Genomic DNA, 12,485 nt, shown 5'->3' with positions numbered 1-12,485 from the left:
TCCCGCAGTACGGAGTATCGGTTCTCTGGGTTTCTCATACTCTGACGGGTCAATTTCCTGCTCATATAAATGAAATGAGATTCCTTTTGGCGGCAGGTTTTGTTTTGGCTGAGAGCTGTTTAAGCACCACTTTCCACGTATTCTACCACAAGTCTGCCATGAAAGAGACTATTCTTCCTGCTCAGTGAATGGAGCAAAAATAAAAGCAGAGTGATCACATCTACAAGGGCAATCAGTCAAAGTTACAAATGTAGGCATTAAAGCTGAGAAGAGCTTTTCCATGAACCACGAACATGCTACTTAGCTGACTTACAGAAGCGTCTTAAGCCTAATTCGGACAAATGATACAAGGATGCCATAATCAAAGGAAGGAAGAAAAACGTGAGCCAAACTCTGAGGACTTCATGAGTAATAGGGACTGGGTTAAATAGTTTAACAAAACAGTCATTAATCACTATTTAAATCAGTTCATGTGCAGCTCTGAGTTATCTGAAAAACCTTTTACAAACCTCAATCACATGTGGTTTGCTATCCGATTTAGATCAGATTTTTGGAGATGCCTTTCACTCTGAATGGTCAAATTGGTCAAAACTCACCCATTTTGGCTCACTTTTTCCTCCATACAGTGAACTATGAGGTAATCGTTTTTGTAGCTGATAGCGAATGAGTGAACAAGAACAATTTGCAACACAATATTATGTATGAAAATGTAATTTTAAAAAAATCAGAAAAACAATTCGAAAAACACATGCCACTGTGAACGTGTTTCTCTCATGCACTCACGAATGTGCAATGTCCGTCAAGGTTGTCTTAAATTTCGGGTTGTTTATCATTAAATCCTATAGTATTTCTTCAGAAGACTTGGAATAGGATGCAGGAGTCGCATGAGCTCCTTTTATGATAGTTTTGGATCCTTTTTGAGCAGAGCTGGCCCTTGGTTTTGGTGGCCTTAAACAAAAATAGTGTATGGGGCCCTACAGGTTTCTGAAACAGCCAAAAAGAAGAGAAATTAGATATTTTCTAAATAAAAAAGCTGTCATTTCAGAGAGAGAATTTTACCAATAAGTGACCAGAACAGATAGTAAGGGCCATTCACTAGCAGTGTCATCGGTGGAGGTGGTTTATGGTCCTGTTCCAAAATACTTTAATAGTGCTCCTGAGGAGAAGAAGGAAATTATACATACAAAAAATGGATGGAAGGAGCATTACATTTAACCCTCTGGGGTCTGAGAGTGTTTTGGGCCCTGGAGAAGTTTTTACATGCCTTGACATTTGTGTTTTTTTCAGTTGCTTAAAAACATATTAATGGCTAATGTCTGATAACACTGTAGGACTACAATAATATGTGAGCAACATGTATGTACATGTTTGTATTTTTGAGAAAATAAAGTTTATGCTTGGTTTTTGAAAAAACTAAAAATGTAAGTAATTGAAATAAGGCCATATAACACATTTTGAGGACTGGATCTTGTACCCTAGAGTTTTTGCTACAAAATGATGTGAAAACCATCCTGATCACTCATCATACAAAACAATATAGTCCTTTAACTTTTATAAGACACATAATGTTAGAAAGGCCATATACGAGGAGGTGAGAATAATCATGAATATTAATATGATTCACACCTGAGGAGACAAAGACCCTCCCCTGGGCCTATCAATGAGGAATGAGACTTAATGATCACAATAAAGTTTGTTAAAACAAGTAATCTGACTATACATTTTCTTTACATAAAGACTTTACTTAAAAACTTTAGACCTACACTACTGTTTAAAATGTTTAGATTAGCAAGATTTTTTATGTTTTTAAAAGAAGTCTCTTCTGCTCACCAAGGCTGTTATTTGATCCAAAATACAGCAAAAACAGTGATATTGTGAAATAAATAAACTGTTTTCTATTTGAATATTGTAAAATGCAATTTGTGATCAAAGCTGAATTTTCAGCATTATTTCTGCAGTCTTCAGTGTCACATGATCCTTCAGAAATCATTATAAGATGCTGATTTTCTAATATGGGCATATTTAAAGTGCATTTTACTAATTTACAACTGAACAGATATTTGCAAGCACAAGAATTGTTGATGATAATGAGGCATTATAAACACTAGATAAAATATAATCTAAGCATTGATATTATTTTTATATCATATTACATCTCATATTTATATTATACAGCATACAATTTAAATGCCTGCTTTAGCCGAAACAACATTTTAAATGTAACTAAAACTTGCTTATAAGGACATATTTCAAATGTCAGTACTCTGAATCCTGGCTGGCGAGTCTGGAAACAGTCCCACTAGTAAAATATGTAATTTTATATAAAATAGCATGTCAACTAACATAGCTTTGTTTCATACAGATTACATTGCATGATAATATTTTAAATGTACATATTTTAAATTGTTTTAAATTTGAATTGTTTTATTTAAAAGTGGATATTTTAAGCTTTATTTAGACATATATTTCATATTTGTGTGATAAGTATTTGCGGAGTTTCAGTTGATTTTTGTGACGAGTTTCAGAAATATACTTGCGGAGACAGAGACGGCTGTATTTTCTTTATTTTACAAAAGCACAAGGTTTTGTTGTTATTGTGAGTTTACACAAATAAAAGTAGACACTTTATAGTCTCTAATGATGTCTTACAGTTCTGTATGCCCAAAATGAGTATTTTAAGTTTTTTCCGCTGTAATGACGAAAGTAGCAAACAATATTAAAAGAGGCCATGCTTCTGGCATGCACTATCGTCTGATTCGGGAAAACAGCATTTTTCTGATCCAGGTGGGTACGTTCGCTTCATGATGGCTGGATGTCTGTTACCTAACTACTGCTCCTAGCAGTTGACAAACAGAAACAGCAGAGTCCTCCGCGCATCATCCTCTCGGCACCCACACAATTTAAAATCCTCCATCCTAATTCCAAAATTAGGTTTAAGAAATTTAGAAAAATATATGAAACTAAACATACTACGTTTCATTGATACGGTTGTGTGTTTTGTTGATTAGAGTAATTGATGGGCAAAAAATAAAATAATTGGTGGTTGTGGGGGGCCCCCGAACCAATCGCGGGGGCCCTAAACAAATGTTTAGTTTGTTTATTGGGTTGGGCCGGCCCTGTTTTTGAGCTTTAAAGTGAGTCACTACCAACTGCCATTGTAAAGAAAACTTTTACTTTTTTTTGTTCCACATGAGAGAGAAAGTCATACAGTTTTGAAATTACATGAGGGTGAGTAAAATAAGAGAGGATTTTCATTTTTTTGTGAACTATTCCTAACTATTCCCATGGAAAACCAAGCAAAAGGTAGCTAATGGACACTGAAAGTTTTAAGACATAACAGCTAATTCTTTACTAAAACTATATTCCAACCTGAATAAATCTGAATCAGAATGATCCCGACAGCAATGATCTCACTCTGTTTGTGTATGAGTGCTGTATGATCATGAATATTCCTGATCTAACCATTAGCCTGAGGCAGGCAAAGCCTTATGTCTTCACGCTCCTCCTATTTTAGCACAGCCTGTCTGGCAATCGCCCGGCCTAACAGCCTCGTCCAAAGTATGAGCACAAAACGTGATGCCAAGGAAAGCGAATACTTTATGAAAAATAATAGCTGAGGTCTTAAAGCTCAATTTGCAGCACTAAAGTCTCAACCAGCCACCCCATAAAAAATGGCATTAACAAAAAAAAGAGGAAAAATGGCCTCAAATAGAATATTCACACACACACTTGCCCTTGAGTGATGGAAAACAACACGACTGTCCAGCAGTCAATGGCGCATAGAGGCTTATGAAAGAGAGAGGAGATCAGCTCCTGAGCACATAGTCAAGATGCTTTACAGTCTATAAAGATCTCATATTCCTTTGGCTAAATAACTCTCCCCTTTAAACTGAAAGGGGATAGTTGCACATTTTAAGCTTTAATATTCTCAAAGAACGTTTCAGTTTGGTGTACTTCAGGCATAACAGACTGATCTCACAATGAATTCAGCAACAGTAGGTCGAAAGTTCTTCAGCTGAAATTGGTCTGTAATTCGACACACTGCCCCCAGTGGCCGAGGCTGGAAGTGTGGTTGAATGAATGGACACGTGTGAGTTCCACGTTTTTGGGTGAAATGTCCACAATGTGGTGGCAAAAGAGAGTTGTAAAGAGAGATGTTTTTAGTTGTAAATAATGTAGTAAAGTCAACAGGAATGCATATTTTATAAACTATAAGCCCAAACCCTAAACCTAACCGTCAGTGTAATTTTATAGAGGAAAAATGCAACCTCCAAATCATACTCATCATTGATTAAGTGAACGGGATTACTTCCTGAATTACTTTGTACATTGTGGAGCCTAGTGTATCAGAGGGTACTCGCACAACACACTATGAGTGGTGCTACGGGGAAAGGTAAACACACTTTAATTGAAGCAAATTGTCTGATGAGAGATGATGCTTAACTCTGCAGAATGGGGTCGATGTCAGGGTACTGGAACTTTTGGTAACATATCAAGTTTTTTTTGTTTAGTTTGTGTAGGATAAAAGAACAATTTAAGCAACATAAAAGAGCTGTGGAGGAAAGTTTAGAAAACCTTATGGGCTCATTAGATTACCTTTTCAATAGCCACTTTACCACTATCAAGCCAGTGCGTGCCAGAGCTATAAACTAGCCAGTCGGGGTAAACAGCCTCAGACCAAAATCGATCAACATCGCACACCACGCCCATTTCATAAGCAAGAAGGAAGATCAAGCTGAGGTATCATTTTACTTAGTATATCGAGTTTATATCATTTGTAAAAATTAACTAGCTAGAAGGATAAGTTAGCATTGACAACTCACTGTTGACCGTTACTGCCATGATGCCCCAAGTGGTCTCTGCACTAACAGCGGGATGATGTCCCAGCACACTGTCCATTATCAGAAGTGTCATTGGGAACGCAACTGGCCTTGGCACATAGTAGCATGCCCTCATTTTGCCCGACAGTGGAAACGCAGCTAATTACATACTTCTTTGTTTCTGTGTGATCATGTTGATGGTTAGATTGCTCATTGTTACCTTTCAATATGCAGACTGTCCTTGTAACGTGATCTCTGACAAAAGAATCAGATGCATTTTTTCCACATAAATTGGACTCAATTCACTGAAGATGCGCATCTGTTCAACTGTAGTTCCAGCTTTAGCCACTGGGGCAGCTCAGATATTTAGAAAGCAGAGACCGATTTAGCTGACAAAAAAATATCGTCCTTCTTTATGAATGATGGAATTAAACACATAAAAATGTTATGCTCTCAAGATTTTGGAAAACATTTAGTCTGCCAAGACATCACATTCTGGAGAACTCATACATAACAACAGACCCTTACAGAAAGTTCTGTGATGTGTCAGGGTACAGTTGGTAATAACACTTTGATTGTACATTGAAATATACCGTGGCACGGAATGATTACCATATTCATACACTTTAAATTTTGTTTTGTTGTTGTTGTTTAGTTTTTTGTCCAAAAACCATAGTATTCTATGATATCATGTAAAAATGTATAAATAAATAAACATGTCAACATAGTACTTATTTTTAAGCGGATATGCTCCTTGTAAATAAAATTACCTTTAGCCAAAAAGCACAGATGATATATTTTGTGAGGAGTCAAATCTCTAAATATATATTACTGTAAGATCTAAGTCAACAAAATATTTTATTGAATTAATCTGGTGTCCATTGAATCTTTCTGTTATGTTTAAAAATAATGACAACTGTGATGTTCGGGTCAAAAATGACCCATACAGAGAAAAATTGATTTCAATAGATTTTCAGCACACTCATCTATTAATTATAACATTAAAATTGGCATAGGCTTACCTACATGCTTTCACACTTAACTCAGGCTTTAATAGCAGCATTTTAAATGGAAAGAGCGCCACCTATAGGTCAGTTGTGACCCGAACACAAAAGGTGGAGACAAAAAGTTTGACGTGCCAAAAATCTAAACATATATTTAAAACTTAAAATAGAACAGTTTTGACTGTTTTTAACACTTAAACGGTCAAAAATGACCCAAACATAACAGGAGGGTTAAAGAAATTTCAAGTTAAACTCAATCTACAGCATTTGTGGCATAATGGTAATTACCACAAACATTTATTTCAACTTGTCCCCTTATCTTAATTTTTTTTTTTTTAAACATTATGTAGGTTACAGTGACGCACCTTCTGTACAATGGAAGTGAATGGGGCCAATACGTAAAAGTTAAAATACTGCATGTTAAAAGCCTCACTGTAACCTCGATTTAATTTTTTTGTGGTTATCAACAACCAACATTTAACTTAACTTGAATTGGATCTGGAATATTCCTTTAAGGGTTTTAGACAATGCAATTCTGCATTTATTACATGATGTCCTGGAATAAAACTCTGTTATTTCTTTCTTTCTTTCTTTGTATTCTCAACAGCACCATAAACATCAACATGTGGAAAGTGCATTTCAAAAACATAAGCCATACCACATGTGGGGAAAAACAATGCAGCTTTTTGATGATATAGAGAAGTGCAGGTAAAGGGCATGCATCTAAACAGTAGAGGCATGGGCTAAATGGTGGTGAGAGTGGTGTAGTGTAGTGAGATTTGCAATGGGTATCTTTTACCAGTAGATTAAAATAAATTGGACAGCATAACACTCCATCTCATGCCAACCTCCCCCCTGCCTGGGGTTTCCAGCAAGTCACGGACACCTAACAAGTCCTATTAATATGGTGAGGAAGGCAACAGAAATCAAGGGTGTCATTTGACTGGCTTGAGTTCACAAGAGTGTGGTGGGGTATATGAAGACTGACAGTGACATACTGCCTGATACATGCCACAATCTTGTATTGGCTGACAGGACTATTTACTAGTCAGGGTCAGTGTGAAATAGGTCAAGAGTGGGGTTAGGTGTCTGCAAGAAGGGAGCAATATTTCACCTTGATGGTGGGAATGTTGAATCATAATGCCTTAAGTTTGTTCTTTATGAAAACTTTCTTTGGTTTTTCTACCCATTTTTAAGTCTCTAAAAAGGAAACATAACTAGAAATGTTTCACTACATTAAAATATACTGAATAATAACACTGGATGGTTTATGGATACCTTTATATAATAATGTGCATTAAAATGCACTCACTGAGCACTTTATTAGGAACACTATGGTCCTAAAAAAGTGCCCAATGTGGTCTTCTGCTGTTGTAGCCCATCCGCCTCAAGGTTTGACATGTTGTGCATTCTGAGATGCTATTGTGCTAGGTATATTGTACAGAGCGGTTATCTGAGTTACCGTAGACTTGCGGTCAGCTCGAACCAGTCTGGCTATTCTCTGTTGTCAACCTCTTTCATCAACAAGGCATTACTGTCTGCAGAATTGCCACTCACTGAATGTTTTTGTTTTGGCACCATTCTGAGTAAACTCCAGAGACTGTTGTCCGTGAAAATCCCAGTAGATCAGCAGTTACAGAAATACTCAAAACAGCCCTTCTGGCACCAACAATCATGCCACGGTCAAAATCCCTGAGATCCCATTTTTACCCCATTCTGATGGTTAATGTGAACATTAACTGAAGCTCCTGACCCATATCTGCATGATTTTATGCACTGCTGCCACACAATTGGATGATTAGATAATCACATGAATAAGTAGGTGCACAGGTGTTAATAAAGTGCTCAGTGAGTGTGAGAATTTAGAATGGAATACTGCATTTGTAAATATGACAAAATTTGACAAATAAGGGATCAAGTTTGTAGAAATTTAGTATTTGTGTTCATGTTGGTGTAATACATTTTTCAAAAACATTTATAGCATTTTCTACCAAATATACACTACCGTTCAAATGTTTGTGTCACTTACTCATTCCTCTTTATTATTATTATTATTATTTATTTATTTGTTTTCACATTTTAGAATAATAGTAAAGTCATAAATATTTTGGAATTATGTTGTGACTAAACAAAATACAAAATTAATCAAAACTGTGTTATATTTTAGCATCTTCAAAGTAGTCACCCTTTGCCTAGAATTTGCAGACATGAACTTTTGACATTTTCTCAACCAACTTCTTGAGGAATCACCCTGGGTTGCTTTTTAAACAGTATTGAAGGAGTTCCCTCTATATGCTGGGCACTTATTAGCTACTTTATTATTCTGTCCAATCACCAATTTCAACTTAAAAAAAAATTAAATTTGTGACAAATATGAAGAGGTTTCCTCAGGGTTTCAGCATGTGACCACAAAAATGTGCCTTTTCATAAAAATATTTTTCAAAAACTTCACTCACAGTCATGAGGGTCTAAAAGGGTCCTCTCTGATTTGTGAGAGCTTTTGTCACATATTAACACAATGGCTGCCTGCATGTTGGTTACGCCACCTGACTTTGATTTGGTGGACAAATTTAGATATTAAGATAAAAAATATATATAATATTTTAAAACAGATTTGTATCACTGCTTATATTTAAAGCAATAATAATAAAATGTTATTACAAACTACTTCCAACAAGTTTTTAATGTTACTTTTTAATGTCTTTTTAAATAAAATAAGTAAACTAAAATAAATAAAATAAAAACTAATGAGCTGTTCACATTGAAAATTCTTGTTCTTATTTTAATTCTGTATTTATTATTTTGGGCAAACCATGCCATAAACAATTTCAATGCAATAATTAATCTGACAAACAAGCTAATTATGCCTTGCGAGTCTCCACCATGTATTTCCCCCATCACATGCATGTTGTGAAATGCTATTTCCCACCTGCCAGATTGGAAACCAATAATGTCTTTCTCTAGACCCTGGCACTGTTCCCACCCCTCCACATGTTGTTCTTGGAGTTTAAGGAAGTCATCCCACTCCAAATTCTTAATAATCTGTCACTCAGAGACTACATTCTTCATTTCATTCTCCTGCTTTCCTCCCATTCCATCACGATGGCACTTGCTTTTCTTCATCTTACCTCCCCTCTCACTCCTCTCTCATCTGCTAATCCTGTGTTCCAGTTACTGCGAGGCTAACATAAACATGAGGCTCACATTCACATAGAGCTGATTCTTCTCTACCGTGCAGGAGAGTGGAAAAAAAGAGCAAAAAAGAAAAACATATATGGTATTTTTTGGCAAAGGCTGGCCGGGCTACACAATATCAGGCCTTGTTCTTCTAACCTGCAGTGTAGCTTCATGATGAATTACGATGTTAAATGAAACACACACTGACAGCTTACTTTCTGTTGCACACATTGAAAATGAGACTAAAATAATTGAGAGACTTTAGCTTCCACAGAATGCCTGTGGAGGAATTAAAATGTTTAAGAGTCATTATCATTCATCATTTTTTCTCAACATGTTGTTTCAAATCCATTTGAATTTCTTTCTTTCAAGAAACACAAAAGAGATGTTAAGCAGAAAGTTAGCCTCGGTCACTATTCACTTTTGTTGTAAGGAAAAAATATGTAATGGAAGTGAATGGTCACTGAAACTGGCAATGACACAGGACCTCATTCCACCCATGCACCTCATCCATTTTTTAGAGTTCTGCCCAAACCTCATTAGTATTCCTCAATCTTTCTCTTATAAATAGTGTAAATTGCTCTTCCATTTCTACACTGGCAGCCTAAAGTTTTTGAACAGGTTTTGCGGTTTTGGATGGAAATTGGTACTTTAATTCACCAAAGTGGCATTCAGCTGATCACAAAGTATAGTCAGGACATTACTGATGTAAAAAACAGCACCATCACTATATGAAAAAAAGTCATTTTTGATCAAATCTAGACAGGCCACATTTCCAGCAGCCATCACTTCACCTTATCCTTGAGTAATCATGCTAGTTTGATAATTTGGTACTAGAAAATCACTTTCCATTATATCAAACACAATTTAAATCCACTTGGTTCATTAAATGAAGCTTAACATTGTCTTTGTGTTTGTTTTTGAGTTGCCACAGTATGCAATAGACTGGCATGTCTTAAGGTCAATATTAGGTCAAAAATAAACAGCTTTCTCTAGAAACTCATCAGTCAATTATTTTGATGAATGAAGGCTATACAATACTTGAAACTGTCAAAAAAACTGAAGATTTCATACAAAGGTGTACACTACAGTCTTCGTAGACAGAAACAAGGACAGAAAGAGATGTGGAAGGACAGGTGTACAAATAAACAAGAGGATCATCAGAGTCACGTTTGAGAAATAGACACCTCACATGTCCTCAGCTGACAGCTTCATTGAATTCTACCCGCTCAACACCAGTTTCATGTACAACAGTAAAGAGAAGACTCAGGGGTGCAGGCCTTATGGGAAGAACTGCAAAGAAAAAGACACTTTTGAAACAGAAAACCAAAAAGAAAAGGTTAGAGTGGGAAAAGAAACACAGACACTGGACAACAGATAATTGGAAAAGAGTGTTATGGATCTTCTCTGTGGGGTGAAATATCACCTGAGTATCTGGACAAACTGACAGCTAGAATATCAAGGATCTGTAAAGCTGTCATTGCTGCACATGGAGGATTTTTGTATGAGAAATCTTTGAAGTAGTTTAAGAAGTTCTGAACATTTTAAAATTGTAATTGTAATTTTTCACATGATCAATGACCTGACTATACATTGTGATCAGTTGAATGCCACTTTGGTGAATAGAAGTACCAATTTCTTTCCATAAGAGCAAAATCTGTACATTATTCCAAACGTTTGGCTACCAGTGTATATAAGTTTACTATCACAGGAAATATATTTATTTGTTTATTATAAGAGAAATGAGTACTATATTCATACTAATAAATACAGTATCATGTTGATTTTCTGTGCAACAATTGTGAATTATCTGTATTCCATATGCGTGTATATAATATACATGCTATTTCTTACTCAAGGTGGCGCTGTTGATTCAGTGATTGACATGATTTACATTTGACATTGATATTTGATGAGGAAACAATGTGGAATTAAACTATAGCAAGTTTAACACATGAACAGTATGATGTGCGTACTACTGACATTTTGTGAGTTGTGCATCTATTTAGAAAATGTGTAGCCTATGTGTAGATTATGTGTTTTTGAGAGCCAGATGTGTCTCATGAAATTTCAGTGTGAAAATAATGAATCCTGTTCTAGATTTGTCCTGATTTGTTGCATTATCTCATATATATATATATATATATATATATATATTAAAATAAAACAAATAAAAAAAAAACAGAAATTATCAAACTGTATTTTTATTCTATTATTTTCTAATTGTCTTGAAAATATTTAGAAAATTTGACACTATCTGGACATTTTGTAAATCCATATTAGATAGATATATGGGCGGGGTCTCTAAAGACCCAAATATGTCAGAGTATTTGGTGGAATTCCCATGCATTTAAGAGTTGAATATAGGAATGGGCGGGGGCCTGGGTAGCTCAGCGAGTATTGACGCTGACTACCACATCTGGAGTCATGAGTTTGAATCCAGGGTGTGCTGAGTGAGTCCAGCCAGGTCTCCTAAGCAACCAAATTGGCCCGGTTGCTAGGGAGTGTAGAGTCACATGGGATAACCTCCTCATAGTTGCAATTAGTGGTTCTCGCTCTTATTGGGGTGCATGGTAAATTGTGCGTTGATCGCGGAGAGCCTCCACATGCTGTGAGTCTCTGCGGTTGTCATGCACAACGAGCCACGTGATAAAGCACGGCTTGAGACTTGTCCTCCGCCACCCAGATTGAGGTGAGTAACAGCGCCACCACGAGGACCTACTAAGTAGTGGGAATTGTGTATTCCAAATTGGGGAGAAAAGGGGATAAAATATATATATATATATATATATATATATATATATATATATATATATATATATATGAATGAGCAATAGTATTTGTGACATTAATAGTGTTATTTGTGAATTTAGACAGATCCTGTAGAAAGTTGGTTATATTGTAAGCTGTTTTCATACGGCGTGCAAGGAACACAATAAACAGGAGCCATAATGACAAATTCATAGATGAAAGACAAACATTCTAGGCAGTCTTTCCTGCCTGAACAAGCCCGAGATGGCACCGATACCTCACCACTATCTGCAAATGGCATCATGGATATGGAGCCATTGTGGCAAATACACTGTCTCTTATACAGTATTTATATAGCGTCCAAAAACCCTTTAAGAGGAGTCTTTTGGACAGTTTTCAAGAGTGTATGCTTAGTACAGTATTACAATCTTAATTCCCTATTTACAAATTCAAATTTTGAAACTTTCTAGATTTTGAAACTTTCTAGGTTGTTAACAAAAACATATTCATAAGGAGCCAGGATCAACAATATTTGCTACAGGGGCATCTAAATAAAGCCAAAAGTCATTTCTAATCATTGCTTGTCGTGAACACTAAGGACCAATTATGGTATGTGGAATAGAGCACAAAAATGAGCCAAATAAGCAAAATAGACCTGAGGCACAGCCTCATTTTGTGCAACCTTAAAAAGTATGATGTGTCCACTTGGAGGCAACAGATAATAGTCTCAATT

This window comes from Xyrauchen texanus, chromosome 3 (assembly GCF_025860055.1).
Source record: "Xyrauchen texanus isolate HMW12.3.18 chromosome 3, RBS_HiC_50CHRs, whole genome shotgun sequence".
NCBI lineage: Eukaryota > Metazoa > Chordata > Actinopteri > Cypriniformes > Catostomidae > Xyrauchen > Xyrauchen texanus.
The sequence above is the reverse complement of the archived record's forward strand: the minus strand, read 5'-3'. Positions refer to the sequence as shown.